Source organism: Poecile atricapillus, chromosome 10, assembly GCF_030490865.1.
Source record: "Poecile atricapillus isolate bPoeAtr1 chromosome 10, bPoeAtr1.hap1, whole genome shotgun sequence".
NCBI classification, from domain to species: Eukaryota; Metazoa; Chordata; class Aves; order Passeriformes; family Paridae; genus Poecile; species Poecile atricapillus.
Genome location: NC_081258.1, coordinates 10,607,746 through 10,626,445, shown reverse-complemented (window position 1 = coordinate 10,626,445; position 18,700 = coordinate 10,607,746).

Below are 18,700 nucleotides of genomic sequence, written 5' to 3'. Positions count from 1 at the left end.
CTGGCCTCATGTTCCCTGGGCAAACAGGTGGGGAGGTGCCAGGATCTCTCTGGAGTAACCCCTCTGGAGTCACTGTGTGTGGAATGGGGGGTACCTTCCTTGCATGTCTGCTGCTGATAGGTCTCGTGAAGGAGATCCAGTAAAATTTATTACTGGTAATCTCCAGGAGAAAAGCTGAAAAATCTGGTGGTGGGCTTGAAATGAGCCAACCACCTCTTCTGTTGCTCTGCTCTGTAGTAGGCTTCCTCTGAGGTTATTTGGATTTACAGTAAGCATATGGCCAGTGTTTCCTCCAAGGAAGGAGTACTCTGGAGAATTGCATTATTGTATCTTAGGTGTATTATGGAGCAGGTGTATGCAGACAGGACTTGTGCATCACCAGTTCCAGCTCAAACACAAATAACATCTGCTGCTGCATGTGGCATGGTAAAGATCAGAATTAATGAATAAAACCTGAATCTTCTACCTGATGAAAGAGAGCTGTAATTGGGCATTCTCACATTCCAAGAAACTCACATACATAATTACATAATAATTTATAGCCTTCTGTACAGAGCAAAGTATGTTTGTGGCTGGTTGGTTGTTTGCTTTGGTTTTTATTTGTTTTATCTGTTGCTTCATGGGCTTTTCTAAGCAGGAATAAAAATTTTGCCAAGGTGCAAATCTATAGCTATTTAAAAACATTTTGACAGGAAGGGTATCAGGAGTTCTCAGAATTAATTTACATTTCAGGGCAAATTTTCAGTGTTTACTATGGTTCATAAATGTCAATGACACAACCACGTTTTTCAGCAGGAGAAATTACAAGCCTTAATTCAAGCATGCTTCATTACTTTACTAACTATGCCTGTTTTGCAGACAACTAGGTAGAACAAACTGGTGTGTGCAAGAAAGGAGTAAGCAGAAAGTGATGCAAAAATACACATTTTCTGCAAGGTTTATATAAACTATAAAATCCTATGATGTCTGCATTTTTTTCTTTTTGTAATATTAAGATGCTTTGTCTGCTTATTCATTTTTTTAAAATATCAGCAAATTAATGCATTTTCCAAGACTGTGATGATTTACAACTAAATAGAAATCATAGAGCAAAATAATGACAACACGTTTTTGCAAGCAAAACTATTCTTCTTGGCTCATGTGCTAAAGAAAAGATAGACAAAATAGATGAGTGTTGCAATGCTTTGTGAATGGTAGCAATCACGGCTGCTACTTCTGGGAAAAATGGAGAGCTTCAACAGCCTTGGCAAGGCAGGACTGAATTATCATCCCTTTGTTTTTTGAATTGTATTTATTTCTAATATTTCTTTCTTGTTGCTGGGATTTTACAAAGTTGTAGTCTTAGAACTTTATGGTTAAACAGCTCTAAAATAGTCAATTAAAATGTAATAATCTAGCTGGAATAAAATGTCAGACATCTCCTAGAGAGGTCTTCTCTAAAACAGAACAAACCTCTGAGAAGTAATGATTATGAAAAAAAAAGGTTACTTTTGGAGGGCATGATCAGTTTTGGATTCTTTTGAGTACTGTTAAGGAGGAAGACAAGGCATTAGGCTGCTTCTCAGTCTCTTGGCTGAAGTCAAGTATAGTGTGTGCCTTGAATATGTGTGATTTTATGTTTAAATCTCATGGTGGGGAGACAAAAGACTCTGCCTGGGTTAAGGCAAACTTCAGTCCAGAGATCATCCGTGAACCTCTTGTGGAGAGACAGTTGCTGCTGTTCGGGGAAAGAAAAAATTGATCATGGTGTCATTGATGATTAGCACAAAATGTCCAAAACAGACCTGAAGAGGAGAAAATGAAACATAGTAAAACTAACCAAATTACATCCCTGAGAGACAAAAAGAAATAATGGAATTGGGTTTTTTATCTTGTGCAATTATATGTGCATACATCGTTCCACTGTGATGCAATGTCCTTTAATGTGCTGTAAAAGAGACTTCTGGATTACAAAAACACTCAGCTGTTGGGTGACCCATATTTTTGAAGACAGATTGGCTAGTTCCCTCTAGAGTTCCCCCTTCCTTTAAGTGTTATGATTGGTGTGAGAAAGTGGTTTGGAACCACCGTTTCACTCTCAGTTTTTAGAGGTGTGTGCCAGTTCAGTGTAGAAAGCACAATTCCAGATTTCTGCTTTCTGCTGCAAGCATGTCTCATTCTAAGCAGCACAATCTAGACCTTAATAATGGGTAGTAAAGACTATGACAAAGCTTAGGTGATGCACACTGTGATGCTTGAGAAAAATAGCACAGAAAAAGGACATGCCCTGCAGGATACCTTTTTGCTGGTATATAGGATATGCAAGCAGGAATCTAAGAACAACTCATAGAGAAAGCAAAAGTAATTAGTGCTATGGCCACTTGCCTTCTTACTGGCTCACCTTCAACTTATCAAGGTGTTTGCTGATCACATGTAAACAGACTGTTGCTAGGAAGGAGAAATATTTGGGAACATATTCTCATTCACATTAATAATGAAACGTAACATTTGATTCCCTGGGCACTTTTTCAGCTCAGGCTCTGAAACTGAACATAATTACCAATGCTGCATTACAAAGTGGAGCCTTTTCTGCTCAGGAAACAGAGCAGACATTAATGAGAGCTTCTATTTACTTATTTTTAAAAAATATTTTCTGCACATTAATTTTAGTTTATTCAACATTGCCACTCCTTGTCTTAAATAGCTGACCAAAACCCACTGACTTCTACACACTGTCTTTGCCTTTTAGCTTCTGTGCTTGATTTTATTTATTTCCAGAGAGAAAAAAAAAACATTTTAATTTGACTTTACTGTCATATGGTTAGTTACCAACCTGAGATTTCAGTGAAATGTCCTTTGTTGAAGATTTACAAAAACAATCAGTGTGCAGCAAGTATTGATATGACTCTTAATGGCAATTTAGCTGATTAATATCCTTTCACGCTGCAAAGCAGCATGAAACACAACGTTTTAATGAACGCCAACAACAAAGAGTGTACCAGGTGTGTTACTAAGAAACAATCTCTAGTGTGATTTAATTAATCAAAGCATTGCATGGTGCAATTATGAGCAACCTTGTGTAAGTGATGGCAGTACAGGAACCTTGATTTAAAATTGGTTTTAAAGAAAGACATCATGGCCTAATAACTATGGTCTACTAGTCACAGAACAAATATTCTCTTAATCTGACATTTGATTTTTGGTGGTTTGGTGGGGGTTTTTTCTGCTTTTGGGGATTTTTGTTGTATTTTTTGGTTGGTTTCTTGGTTTTTTTGAAGTGGATGGAGAAAGGCAACACTAATTGTTTCTAGTGTTGGTTAACTGGATGGATGAAAAGTTACTGATCTACTGGACATGTCACTGAACCATATTCTTTTAGTGCTTTTCACCATGTATTTTGCCCAAATCTGCTGAATTGATTTTTTAAATAACTTTCTGAGAGGCTGAAGCTGCTCCTGTTGAGGAGAGAACATTCCTGACCAGCCTCAGGTGACAGCCAGAAATGTGTATGTGACACTGAAGCCAAATGGCCTGAGCTGTGCTCTGCCAGGTTAGCAGCACTGCTTTGTGGGAGATTTAAGTGGAGAGGAAGAGGGTTCAGCTTGCAGTCACAAGATGTAGAAGGAATTAAATAATTCCCAAATGAGCTTCTGCCCATTCCGTTCAAAACCAGCTGAAAATCACTGCAGTCCACAGTGCTTAACTGGAAACCTGAGGGTTTTTTATTAAGCAGATGATTGGAATGCAAACCTGTATGGAGAATTAGGAAGGTTTCCCCTCTGTTCATTGGAGGAAAAATTACTGTGACTGACTTACCCTCCCAATAAAAGTAGGCAAGTTTTATCTCCTGCCCTCTGGCTCTTTGTGAGTTTACAGTTGAAATATGTTACCATAGTGTAGCTAATTCCTCTGCTATAAATAGTTATCTTTAAACATCGAAGTAGTAAAGAACTGTGTTTGTTTGGATTGTAGCATAAACTACTGATGTGTGGACTTTACCTTGTCCAAATTCCGTGCCCCAAGAGAAACTTGCTGCATACACTTACACTCCTGATGCAAGGTCTTTCAAGGAATTGAATAATGGAATATTATGTGATGCAGCTCAGACTCTTTCCTTCTTGCAGAAACTGTGGGACAAAAGCAAGGGCATGAGCTGTTACACAGATTCCCTCTTAAAATTCTCTTTTGGACACTTGTAGATGAATTTCAGTCCTTCCATAACCTGGAGACAAAAGGAAGTCAAAACTTCAGACATTAGCCCTGCAACATTACCATGTGCAAAAACCACAGAATAAAAACCAGTAGCGAGACTAAACACTAACGGATGAAGAAAATTTTACATAAGATGAAAAATTCTGCTAATATTCAGCATTTAGATTTCTGTTCAGGGAACTTTTCAGAGCTTGTTAAATCTGTGTCATTGAGGTTTAAGAATTCACAGTGAAAAACACACAAGTGAATATGCAAACGGTGGCACAACTTCCACTAATCTTATAGTGGAGAAATAGAGAAAGACCTAAAGCTTTCATTCTTAAATATCTGCAGAAACTTGGTGTGCAAAGACAGTGGTACATGAAGACCTTTCAGTTCCTATCAGGGCCATGTCTCAAAGCTTCTGTGGCACTGTCTGCAACCATGTGTATGCACAGAGAAAAATACATGTGCATTTTTGAACACTGTATAAACATAATCTTAATTTTTCTTTACATGAAGATCCTCCTGGACTGAAGCTCTTAGCTGAACTGCTTAATGTTGTTTCTGAAAGCAATATGCTAAGGATATCCAGCAAATTCTTTTAAAAATTGCTCTTGATGCATATTCAGCTTCCTTCTAAGTTGTGTGGAAAGTTTTTACAGTAAATTTGGATATTTTTAATGAAATAGAAAGTAGGTTTTTCAGTTTCCTAGTAAAGCCTGGAACGAGAAGTTGAGGTCAAGATGAGAATGGACTGAAGGACCTAAAGTAGTCCCTTCTGGCCTTCTCCATTCTGTGATCCTGTGACTTCATTCCTGTGTGGAATCAGAGAGACCTGGGTTGGAAGGGGCCCTTGGCTGATAGCTGTTATTTTAGGATTGGGTTTTTTTGTCCACAGAGTTTCTTGAGTTGTAAAGGCTGCACTAATCACTAACCTTCCTTATTTCTTTTCATCTTATGTTCCTGTCTGCATTTTGTTTTAAAGAACTTTGGTATTTAAAGGATATGCACAACAGAGTTAAGATGTTCAGAGTAGTCAAACTTTGGTTTATGTATTGCCTTTGAGCATCAAATTTTTATATACTACACGTGTGGAGGAAAAATAACAGTGGAGAATGTTCTGGGTTACATTTATATGGATCTGTCCTCAGTTCCCCTAAAAGAACCAGAGCTTGAAGTTTAGCCTGAAAGTCAACCTACTCTGCCTTTTATTTTAACACATAAAACTTGCAGGTTTTAAGATCAATCATGCAGAAGCCCAGAGGAATATCACAGCAATAAAATATCTCCCTTGGCTGTTAATTTTCTTGTTAAGGCAGGCATTTAACTATGTACATTGCAAATCAGACCACTGTAATATCTCTAAAGTGGAACTTCATCACATGTTGAAATGTAATGTTAAACACAAGTTTAAATGCTTCATTTTCTAGTAGTGTCCTTAAAGAATGATGGATGAGGTTCACTTGACCCCAAGAACTGGAACTCTAAAGCAAACAGTTTGAGCATCTTGTCAATGTGATAAAAATCCTTAAAGATCCTCACTGATGAGAAAAAGCTCAAAGATTTCTTCATTTCCCCTCCCACACCCACAATTCACAGCCATTGGAGAGGAGAGTTTGCACTTCTTTCTACAGATGTTCTTTCAACCTGCTGCTGTCAGAGGCAGCAGTTACTACTTCTGACTTTGGTGACTGCTTTGGATTCCTCTTTGCCCTCTTTTGCTGGGCTGGAAGTCCACAAGGGCTTAAACCAGCACTGTCAACAAAATATGTCAGCCTAAAGTCTCCTGATTTCACACTCAAAGGAAAAAAAAAGGTAAGCCCACAGAGCAGGAAAGTTCTTAGAGAACGTTTCCTTCTAGTAGATGTGTAGAATTCCATATGCAAGGATTTTTCTCCTTGGATTCTAGGACAGAGGAACTAGATATGCTTGGAATAAAGGTACACCTGATAGACGGACATAAATCATGCTGTATCTCACAGAGGAAGGAACAGTTCTTCATTTTTGTCATTGTTTTGTGTTGTTGATGGTATTTTGACTATATTCGAATGTGGTAAACATGAAGTGTTTTAGACCCTTGTTTCTTCCCATTTCAAAGCTGTCTGCTCAGAGCTTTGAACTGTCTGATAAAACTACTTAAAAAGAAAAATAAATACAACCCCCAAAACAACAAAATACACATCAACCCCATCCACCTTAATATTAAAATCCACAGTAAATTCTCTGCTTTGGTTTTTGAGCTATGACTTGCCTATAGGCTTGATGATTATAGGCAACACACGGTGCAACTTCTCCACTATCACACCCCTGCCAAATATGACTCATTCCTAGTCCCACAGTCCTGCAGGGAGCTAAACTGTGCCAGACCTTTTCACAGCTTATCTCTGTCTCTGTGCTGGATCAGCTGTGCTGGCTGACAAGTTCTATCATTATCAAATCTAGGAATTCATGAGTCATGACACAAGAGTTGTGAAATTAGCTTTCCTTCAGTCAAGGAGCTTATATACATATAGATGTGCACATGCATCCATATCCTCACATGGATCCAAACGATACAGTACATAATTCCATTTATAAGGTTATTGTGTTTCTTTTGATGACTTACTTTAGCCTTTAAGCTTTACATTTCACAGTGTTTTCTTTACATGCTTGAAAGCTAGAAGCAGTTGTTTCGTCTTAAACAAAAAAAAAATTCCACTCATTTTCTTATTTCACTGAAGAACTCTGGGAACTAGTTTTTTCAAAGAAGAGGAAAAAAATGTCAACAGTTGAGAAATGTTGTTTTGGTGGATCAGAGTCAAGGCTGAAATCCAAACACATCTGTCTGTCAGAAGCAGTTTTCTTCTTTCTTCAGTCTCTGGTATGACCATCCTCTAGGAGGAGGAATCTTGACTCTCCTCGACCCCTACATGGAGGAGTAGAGCCTGCCAAAGCATTTACAGCAAGGTATTTAAGGCTATACCTTTATATATGTAAGATCCTACATTTCCATGCTGTGCTTGTAAAATAGGAACATAGGTGTACATCTTATGATTGGAATAGGCTAAAATGTAGCTATGGGACAGATGGGCTTCTACAGTGTATGAAAGCATACTTCTGATTTAGATTGCAGGAGCACAGATTATAGATTAAGACTTCCAAATTGTCAGTGCTTTCCGAATTTCTACATGGAAGTAGTTGATACATAATATATGGCTTGCATACATTATGCTTTTTATCCAGTTTTTGCCCTGTTCCTCTCTTTTCTGCTTTAACACCATACAGATAAGTACATAGTGCTGTGCTCTGCAAAACTCACAAGTGTCTGCTATTGCTCTTCAAGGATCGCAAGGGAGTTCTGTCACCCTCTTCTTTCCCTTCATCTATGGGCGCTGATTTAGTTGTAAGAGAAACAAAAAAAGGGAGGAAAGTCAGAAATGGTAAACAGAGTAAGTGAAAGCTACAAACATTTTTGTTTTATTTATCAGATAGCTAATTTTTTTTTTTTTTTTTTTTTTTTTAATCTGAAAAAAGCAGATGAAACACTATAGAGTTGTGAAAGAATTTGCCCAGTGAAGGGATGGCAACCATAGCTTGGTTAAAAAGCTGTGGATCTATTCATGGTGCTCTGTAACAGACTGCCACTGATCCCCATTTTCCACTGGGAGGAATAGTAATGAGTTTAAACCTGAATCTGGGAAGAATTTGGTTAGACATTAGGAAAAGCTTTCTAATAGCAAAAATGAGCATGGATCAGGGTATCAGGCCTTTTCACTGCATTAACATGTTTCCTTCTGACCTCAGTACATTGTGAAAACCAGTCTACATCAGAGGTGTTGCTTACATAATTAATGTATCTCCCCTAATTTTTAAAGGCAAATGCGTGAATTAAATCCTTCTATACTGGCCCTCTCTGTAAATGCCTGTAGCATCTGAGTGGTTCTACACTGACTGTGCTCAAGTTCTCCACATAGAACTTCTGTGTAGAAAAGCTGAAGTATTGCAGATACTTAAGATACAGCTGTGTGTATTGCATCATGTTTCTCTGGCTTTTGAAGTATTATGTTTGATAATTTGATAAGCATATGAAAATTAATAAAGTCTAATTAACATTGTGTAATACAGTGTACAAATGCTGTTTATATATCTCTCTCTGATAAACAGGGCATTTCACATCATAATGTCTGAGCAGTTAGCTGCATGCATGCTAAATGCTGCTTTTAATTAAACAATAAAGAACGTAACAACTTTTATTGTATTGTTGTAAATTTTGACGTGGTAGAACAATTTGATTCCCTAAAAATTAATTGCCTAGGAGTGTGTTTAAGTAATATTGATTATGCTGGTGCTTTGTGTTGATATGCGATACTTAACCCAGCATTTAAAATATCTTTTTTCCATTTTACATTTGTGATGCAAGAATAAAAGCAAAGTACAAAACAAATAGGCACTTGAATTCTAATAGCAATAAGCAATAAATGTCAGGCATCTGGAAATTATGGTTGCAATTTCATCAGAGTACACTTTGTTCTATTATGCCTGCATGAATTTTGCTACAGGCAAAATCTATTACAGATAACAGTTAAGAACCTTTCTAATCTACACAGATAGTCATGGAAAAATGTTAGAAAACGAAATGTTGGAAAGTGTAGTATTGCCAAGTAAAACTGACACTCAGAAAATGTGATCAAATTTAGAAATGCAGAGATAATTTTTTTAAGATCATGTTGAAACAGAAATTTCTGGACTGTTTGGTCCTGCTGAAGGGCGTATAAGTAATAACATGCAGTGTATCACTAAATGTGTTTGTGTACTCCAGATAGATAGATGTTTATCTCTGTACTGCAGGCTAGTTAATTTGCTTGTTTAATGATTGTTACCTGAAAAAGCAGTTACCAAGTTGGGATTATACATTAGAAGCCAGTACTTTTCCATTGCTAATGATTGTATTTGAATAACATCAATTTCTGCTCCGGGTCATCTCTATTGCTTGCAAAAGTATTCATGTCATATGTTTTATCATGCATTATGATGCTTTACAACTCTTTAATTGACTCTGTAAAGATTTACAGCCTGATGATCAATTAGAATTCTGTCAAGTTCCAAAAGTAGATTGTTCATTTTACATACCATAGGTGCCAAAGTGCCATGTTCTAGACAGCTTAAATTTATCCTGAGTTACACTGGAGTAACATAAAGCTTAGACATGAGTAAGAGTGACACTCACACTGCAGAGACTCTTAATATTTCGTATTTATGCTTTTGTTCTGGGATATAATACAGGATTGAAAAGATAACTTGACCTGTGCTCTTTAAACAAACTCTTTATCAAACTGAAAGTGCATTATTGGATTGCATCCATCTCTACCTTTAATAAGGAAGTTTAGATTTATTTTTGGTGTAAATATCAGTCCTAGACTTTTTAATACTTGCTAAGAAAGATCTCTTATGCAATAATAAAATGTGCAAATATATGATTTCCGTTGGCAGTTTGCTTTCTTCACTAATTAGGCATTCTTTTCAATAACCACTAAAAGGTAGATAAGCACAAAATTTGGTTCATGCAGTAAACAGCACAATAATGGAAGTGTTAAAACTTGTAACTGTACAATGGTTGCGGTTGGGGGTTTTATTTTTACTAATAGATGTCTTGGTGAAACGTCATGAAATATTATTATGGTAAGTGTAGTGAATGAATCATATCCTGCTTTGAAAATGTAGCTTCTGTCTTGATGAGTCAAGTAGTTGTAAGGGAAAGTCTTTGTGCACAAAATGTTTGGGGAATGTAAGGGTGGAAGGGTTGTAAGGAATAGGAATTGTTTTTACCTTTTGATGTGTGACCCAACATCAATGTAACTGGAGAACTGTGAATATCTAGAATTCTTGTCCTACTTTTATTTAGTATAAAAAAGAGCTTTAAAAAAGTAGGTGTAAGATTGCCTCTTTACTAGTAGGATGAAAATTTATTTCATTTCCCAATGAAAATTAAAATGCATCTTTTTACTCAGTGGTCTGGTATTTGGACATCCTTTAGGGTTGTTTTTTTTGTGAAATATAGACAGCAATCTTTGATCAATGTGAAATAGTTCCTGACTTGAAAAAATCTGTTTCAGTTTTGATTAATTTGGAGATCAGAAAATATAATGCCTTCTCTATATATTTTTTTTCTTTTGAAAGTAAATTCTCTTTGGCCGTGAAAATGTTTCCTAGTGCTTTTAAAAATGAATAAAATATATTTTATAACTATATTTTAAATTTCTTTATGTTTAACTGATAGGTTTGGAATCATGCAAGTGCTTGGGGAACAAATGCTAACTTGCACTATTTGTATTTAGAAATGTTTTTGTTGAGCAGAGAGATTGAATTTGGCTTCAGTAACAAAACAAATCAGTCAAAAATGCTGTGAGCGACATGGTTGATTGGTTTGGGAGAAATGTAAGCACTTGTGTTGATTCCAGCAAAGATACATAGATTTTCTGGGTCATGAAGAAGAGCCTATGCCAATTGTCCATGTAACTTGGCTGAAGAGGAGACTGTCCTCCCTCTCAAGCAGATGGATTATGTTCAGAAGTTGATGGCTCTGTCTGTAAAATTCAGGAATTAAACAGGCCATGGCAATCTAAAAATCTTTTCTGTTTCTTTCCTACTGCCTTGCCTCATTTCTAGTGATGAACACTTTGGTGCCATGACCACCCGATAACGTTGGCAGCTGTGCTTACAAAGGTTTTAACAACCCATATCTATCCTCCCCAATTATATGAGCTAAACAACCCTGAAGGTGAAAGTGAATCTTTATATTAATTGTAATCTCTTACAATACTTGTGATATCTTCTCATGGGTGTTCTTGTTCTGAAACGTATGATCAATCCAACTGAAGAAATATAAAACCACTTTCATATTTAATATCAGAATGAAGAGAGCATATTAATGCCTTTGATGCCACTAGGGTTGCAAACCCTAGGGCTAGAATTTGTCTTGAATGTGCATATCTATGAATTTTTAAAGAAAAGAGGACAGATTCTGACTTAAATGAACTACATGTGTGAGGAGGGTTCATATTTCAGTAGCTGTAAGATCACAATCACACTGTAGTCTTTGGCACTATTTTTACAAGGAAATATAACATGCAACCACAGGAAAAAAATGGAACCCTTTCTAAAGATGTGTGCTGTATTAAGCACTAAGTTAATATTCAGTTTGCAGCTGGTATACATAGTAACTTTTATATTCAGCTCAAATACTTATTTGAATAAAATTTATTCCAAATGGTGTTCAAAGATCGTCTCCCTGTATACATAGTGGAATGTCATTTTGAATGAAAATGGTTTATCTGAATAAATTTGTTCATAATTTTGCTGATTATGGGAAGAAGTAATGTATTTTCATGTAAATCTTCGGTCCTGTAAGCCTTCTATCTCTGTTGAAGTTTTATATTTGCGTAATTTAAAAATTCTTGTTAATATATTAAAATGTACGGAGCATCTAGAAATCTATTCTTTCTTTAACCTGAAAGTTTTAATTCAATTACCTGATATATGTTGAGTACCTGAAATTATAGTAGTTGATTAATTTTGTAGCCCTTTAATTCTAAGGATCACAGAATATGCTGAGCTGGAAGGGACCCACAAGGATCATCAAGTCCGGCTCTGGGCCCTACACAGGACCATCCCCAAGAGAACTCTGTGCCTGAGAGCACTGTACAAACACTTCCTGAGCTCTGCCAGGCTGCTGCTGTGCCCACTGCCCTGGGCAGCCTCTTCTCATGCTGACCACTCCCTGGGGGAGGAATGGTTTCCTGACATCCAACCTAAACCACTCCTTGAGCCAGTTTCTTGCCATTCCCTTGGGTCCTGCCACTTTCACAGGGCAGAGACCATGGTGTGTCCCTCCTGTTCCCCTCCCAAGGAAGCTGTAACTGCAGTGAGGTCTCCCCTCAGTGTCCTGTGCTCCAGGCTGAACAGACCAAGTGACCTCAGCTGTTCCTCACACAGCTTCCCCTCAAGGCCCTTCACCATCCTCATGGCCCTCCTTTGGACTTTCTTTCACAGCATAAGATCTTTTGGTGCCCCAAACTGCCCCCAGCACTTTAGGTGAGGCTGCCCCAGCCCAGAGCAGGTGGGACAATCCCCTCCCTTGCCCAACTGGTGATGCTGTGCTTGCTGCCCACAGGACATGGATGTCCCTCCTGGCTGCCAGGGCCCTGCTGACTCATATTCTCCTGGCCATCAACCAGTACCCCCAGGTTCCTTTCCATGGCACTGCTTTCCAGCATCTCCTTCCCCAGTCTGTCCACAGATTCAGGTTTGCCCCACCCCAGGTACAGAACCCAGCACTTTCCCTTGTTGGGGTTCACACTGTTGGTGATTGCTCTGTCCTCTAATCTGTTGAGGTCTCCCTGTAGGGTTTCCATGCATTGGAGAGATTCAACAGCAGAACCCCAATAATGACAGGTCACCAATCTGCTGTGTCCCCATTCACTGTAACCCATTGTGCCTGACCTGTGAGGCAGCTGTGCACCTATCCCATGATGTGTTTGTCCAGCCTTGTGGTGGATATTCAGCATGCTCCTAAAAGATGGATCAAGTCTAAGTCCCATTTGAATTACCTTCACCTTGGCTTTCTACCCTTCACATATTGGTTCTTCTTTGTGGTCCCAGAGACAACAGATCTTGCAGGCTGTGCTTGGCACCAGCTTGCCAAAGATTCAACTTCATCCTTTCTTATTGTTAACATAAGTTTCACACATCTTATTATGAAAATCATGGCATGTCTATGTCCTAATTTAAGTCAGGACAGTAACAATTTCAGGCACTTTTGACTCTCAAATAAATTATTTTTTGCTTCTCCTCTTCTGAATCCTTCCCCCAAAATGCTTCTTAAACATTTAACTACTTCTAATTTATTTAGTCCAAACTTTGTGGCAAGAGGCTTAAATATGTATCTATTCTATCCTTAAGATATGATCCTAACTCCTTATCATAGTTAGATAAACCTAATTTGCAAAGTGAGTCCTTTATTTTATGCAACAAAAGCTGAAACTATAACATGAGCTGCAGATATTTATTATTGCCATAAATAATTGATTTGAGCATGAACATAAGTATTTGCCTTTATTAAACACAGGTGCTAGGAGAGATGCTTTCTGGTTGGTTCACCTGTGCTTTATGTTGACTGCACCATTAGAAAATGCTGTTCAATTCTGTAATCTGATGTGCTCTTTATCAGTTACAAATCTCAGTCTGTGTGATAAAAGCAAGAAAGACTAGGTACATGAAAAGCACAGTGTGGAGCAGGAATTTGATGAGTGCAGAGATAGCATGGGGCAACATCGACCACAGTCAATTTGGAAACTCACACAATTGAGTTCTAGGCTTTCTATAGATCTTTAAAGAAATGCATCCTGTCTGCACCTCTCTAAAGTGAGAATGGTGATTCCTTTGTAAAGCTCTATGTAAGAACAAGGAAATGTTAAAAATTGTTATCTAAGTAAGCTCTGCTACTCCCACAACACTGATGTCAAGTAAGACTAGGAGACCAGTCTTTTTCCTATTAAAAGTACAATCTCATACAACCATATGAACTAAGTAATTCTGGATAATTTTTTCTGTATCTTTCTATTCTTTCTCTTTTTCTTTTTCCTCCATTGTGTTACCCCTCCCCCCCATCTCTTGGAAGAAAAAGAGAAAATCATGTATTACTTTGTGGAGTGTTGCCACCCTGATTTTCATTCATGGCCATGGAAAAAGGGAGGTAACATTTATTATTCATTTAATAGCTATTTCATTCCATTTGTTTATTAGATTGTTCTTGTAGAGTGACAGACTTGTGTTTAGAAAGATTTGCAGTCAGTGCACCACAGGTAGGAGAATACAGTTTTAGATAGGGAACTTGCTCACTGATATATTTTTCTCTTGTGTTGAATGGATTGAAGATAATCTGCAGTGGAAGCTGTGACCTACTTAACACAAATGAGATTGCTTAATGGCTACTGATTGGTTGTCAGAGAGTTTTCTTTAAATATACATGTCTATCATTAGCCACTTTGTAATAATGAATGTCTCCTGTGTTATCCCATTTGTCTGTTTATATCACAACGTAAAGTGTCATACTGTAAAATGCAAATGTGTTCATTGAGATAAGTTTGCTTTATCCTGATGTTGAGTGTTGTAGCTACATTACATGACATACAAGGTGTCAACTAATTAGGTATTAACATATCTCTTATGTGATTGAATTTCAGAAATAATTTCTTTGAAATGAATAGTTGTCTGAAGCGCTAGGGAAGAGCAACCAAAAATACCAGTGCATAAGAAGTGCTGCAGAGATATTCTGTGGAAGGGATTTGTATTCTGAGGCTTGATATGACCAAGGCACAGATAACATGAGGGACAGCTGGCATCTTGTGGTATTTTTGTCATCTTTGTTTTGTTTCTGGTTGTGGGCTTTGTTTATCAAATGTAATGGCAGAGTTTTGCTTTAGTAGAAAGGGAAGATATTTCTAAAGCTGTTAAAATATAAGAGAGCGTAATCTGAAACTTCTGATGTTTTTTCCCTATCAAATCATTATGAGACAGATGGCTATTTATTTCTAATATACAGAGTTGTTGTTGTATATTGCACATTTACCACTGGAGTTGTTAGGAATATCTAGCTGATAGTTTCATAAATGACATTATTTAGGTTGTGCACTATTAGGGAAAACGAGGAGAGAGAACACTCCAATTATGAACCAATTATATTTGAAACAAATCCTTTAAAGGTGTTGTGTTTTGTTTTTTGTTTCAAAGGAGTCATTATTGGAATCCTAATGGAGTAAAATTAGTCTATTTTAATTTAATTCATCAGGAATGAAGCCAGTTCAGCGAGAGGTGTTTTGAAAGTGTGATGTTGTATTGTTGATGTCTATGAATGCTGGATAAATCTGAAAATTTAGAGTAATTTTTCAAATGTATCAAGGCATTGGCTAAAGTTCCAGAAATGCTTCCACTCTAATAAAATGTGGTCTTTCAGTTTAAAACACTGGGTTCTTCTTCAGAAACTTAATTGAAATGAAGAGGTCTGGCCACATCCTCTTCACAGCTCTGACTTGGGTTCTCAGTGGGATCAATCAATGTTTATACACCTCACTTCAAAATCTGCACTCAGATCTGCTCTACTGTGAATGCACAGGTTGCCTTCCCAAACTGCAAATTTTTGGGCAGGGAAAAAGAGTAATCTGTGTGGCCTGTGTTGTTTCATGGCAAATCATTTGTATTTTCTCTGAGTCACACAGATGTAGTTGCTGGGGTACAGATGGAAACAATAAGGACTGGTTTAGTCATGCCACAAATACACTTTACATCTACAAGGGCTGATACCAACTGGCTAATCACTTTTGTCTATATTTGACTTCATGAAAAGTTTGTGGGCTTAGTGTGAATTATTTCCCAAATTCATTGCACTGAAAAGTCATCTGTTTGAAAGCTAGCAAATACCAATTTTGTGCCTCCCTAGCCAATTAGAATGTACAGGTGCAATAACTTTGCTATCAACAGCTTTGATGTTTATCTAGAAATTTTTAGATCAATAAATATTTTGAAATAACATTGGGAAATGAGCCAATTAGAAAAATGTTCTCACTGCCTGATGCTAAAAAGGTGACTTAGGAGTACTGGATTCACTATTGACTGGCTGTATTGATACAAATTAACCCCCACTATTCAAGTGACCAAGGAGAGAATTACTCTGGATGAAGAGGAAATAAGAGGAAAAAACCTGATGTTAACCTCTCTTTAATTATCTATAAGGACTTGGATTATAAGAGAGGGCTATCCTGGCAGATAATTAAATTTATGTGGTTATTGTGTAGGGAGCAATTTTGCTTCTCTAGCTTGCTTATCCTTTGCATAGAGCAATAGTTCTTTACCCTGAAGCCAGTGGGAACGCAATGAGGCCCTGTAATGACAGTGACAATAAAGCAAGCAGTTTTATTTAGAAAAAGGAACATAATAAACTGGGCAAAGTATTTGAAGTGAAATATATAGTGCTCCCTAGATTCTGATAAACCTTTTCCTAGGAACACACAAGTACTGCCTATTAAAAAGAGGGAGGCTAAACCCAGAATCAAGAGGGCTCCAGGACCCTGTATTAATTAAGCTGACAACATGTGCTATTATTAATAATAACTATTTAGGGGTAGGTTTCAGTTTACTGCAGCCATGCTGCACGGCACTTGACAAGTGTTGCACTGCTCTGCCTATTTCCTGCATGAAGTCTGAGAGCTTTTTTCTCCTTACCTTGCTCATTGCTTTTCTTTATTCAGGTTTCAGCAAGATCTTTAAAGGCTTATTTTACAGGTGCAGTTTCTCCAAAGTAAGCCTAGATTCATCCTTGCACAAAGCTGTGAGATAAGAGACAGTATCCTAAAAGAAGGTCTTAGATTACTCTTCAAACATTGGGAAACACAAAGCATAATCTCTTGAAAGTAGTTTATAGTTGATTTTTTTCTGTGTGTTTTTTGGGGCGGAGGTGGGGCATTTTTTTGTTCTGTTTTGGTTTTTTGGTTTTGGTTTTTTGCTGCCAAAAATCCTGGTTACCAATTCATAACATAGAACCAAAACCAAGCCCTGTGTCAGGTGAGTGATGGAGATCTGGCTAAGCCGGGTTTGATGCAGTGTAGTGGGAACAGGTTGGTGAAGTAAGGGGTCTAAAGGACCTTTACCCGTTCCTCCTGCTGAAAGTCTGTTTTCAGATTCCATTGAGTCTGTCATGGTCTGTTTCAGTGTTTTCCCACAAACTGTGCTTTCCTTCATTCTGTGATCTTACTATTTGTGCTCAGAAGTTTTGGCTTGTTCAGCATCCAGCTAGAGCCATGCCCCACTTTTGACAGTGGTGTGACTATTTCTTCTGAGGCAGATGTATTTATTTTCATCTTTCTACTGTTCCTCCCAACAGTAGCTTTATAGTCAGGTGAATAGGTGGCATTTTGCTATTGTTACCATCCACCTTCAATTTTTCAAATAAAGACAGTTCACGAGCAAGAAAATAATCCACATTCTTATTTGCTGAGTTACTCCCTGCTGCAGGTATAGGACTTGCATGACAAAACTCTTTATCCTGAATGACCTTGGGGTATTGTATGCTGATACTTTATGGAGATAACCTGTGTGGGAGCTTGCTGGTGACCTCAGGCATGCCAGACTGGGACCTAGCTGCAGAATGCACTTCTGCATGTGGTGGCAGCATCTTAACAAACTCATCTAAGCGTGAAAAGCACATATATGAGTCAACAAGATTGTCATACCACTTAACTGCTAAAAAAGACAAATAAACAAGTTTTCTTTTTTAGTAAAAGGAAGCTTCTCCTCCTTTTACTCACTTCATGTACTTGGTTAGTTTAAGTTTATAACACTGGGCAATTCTTCCTCCTGTGTACAAGGGGGAGATGTGCAGTGTAGTAAAAATTTATTTCCCACCTCCTACTATTTACTCATAGACCTACACAGCTGCCTACAGCAACTTCTTCACAGAAAGTGTGTGACTTCCTTTACAGAGGTGGAGGAGGTGACTTTAGTTATTCCAATTTACACATTAGCACTTGCTTGAGATGTTCCAGGAGCACAAGCTGGTCCTTTTCCTCACCATATATATATGTCTTTATGGAATAGATGCCTTAACAGAAAGGCAGCTCTCATAAAATTGTCTTCCAAGGAATAAAGAATGAAAATTGTAATAGATACCATGGGTAAATGAAAGCTAAAGGAAGAAAAAAAAAGACCTAACCCAAAATCCAACTTTTATCTTTAACATGGTTGGCTTTTGGTGGCCATAAAGCTCGGTACAACATCATAACAAATGATTTTGTGTGATTAATTGCAGTGGTATTTGTAATACCTCCACTTGCTTTCACAGGGCTGCTACTAAAGAAATCTTTCAGTTGACAGCAAAGTGATTGGTTAATGGCAGACATGGAGAATAATTGACAACTCAGGCAAAACATCTGGGGATGAAATATATTTTGTCAAAGAGCTAAAACCCTTGTGTTGAGAAAATGCATTTTTTTCCCTCTGATCCATTCTGTCAACAAAATACTTTTCATCAGAAACATCAAAGCTGTTTCATCTGAAAATTTCATTTTTGAATCCCTTTATCTATTCTGTTGACAAAAAATTCTGTCAACTGACTCAAACCATTGTATTAACAAATTTCTTTTTGTCAATCATGATTTATTCTTTTGGAAAATGCATTCTATAATACTCTGCTTCATTCTGTGCAGAGAATACATAAATCAGACTCCATCTTGATTTTTTAGGAAGTGAAAGTTAAAAGTAAATGTAGTGTCACAACTGCTTATCTGCTGAATCTATCCACTGATTAGGCTTATTTTAAATATATCCAGTTGAATTAAAGTTTCTGCTGAATAATACAGAAGTTGAAGAAAGGAAATTGTAGGTGCAATAAAATTATATTTTGCAATGTTTTCTTTGCAGAATTTGTCTACTAATCACAGCTTTCAGGCTCACAATAGAAAGATGATCTCTAATGAGCTGTACTTTAACTGGATTCTAG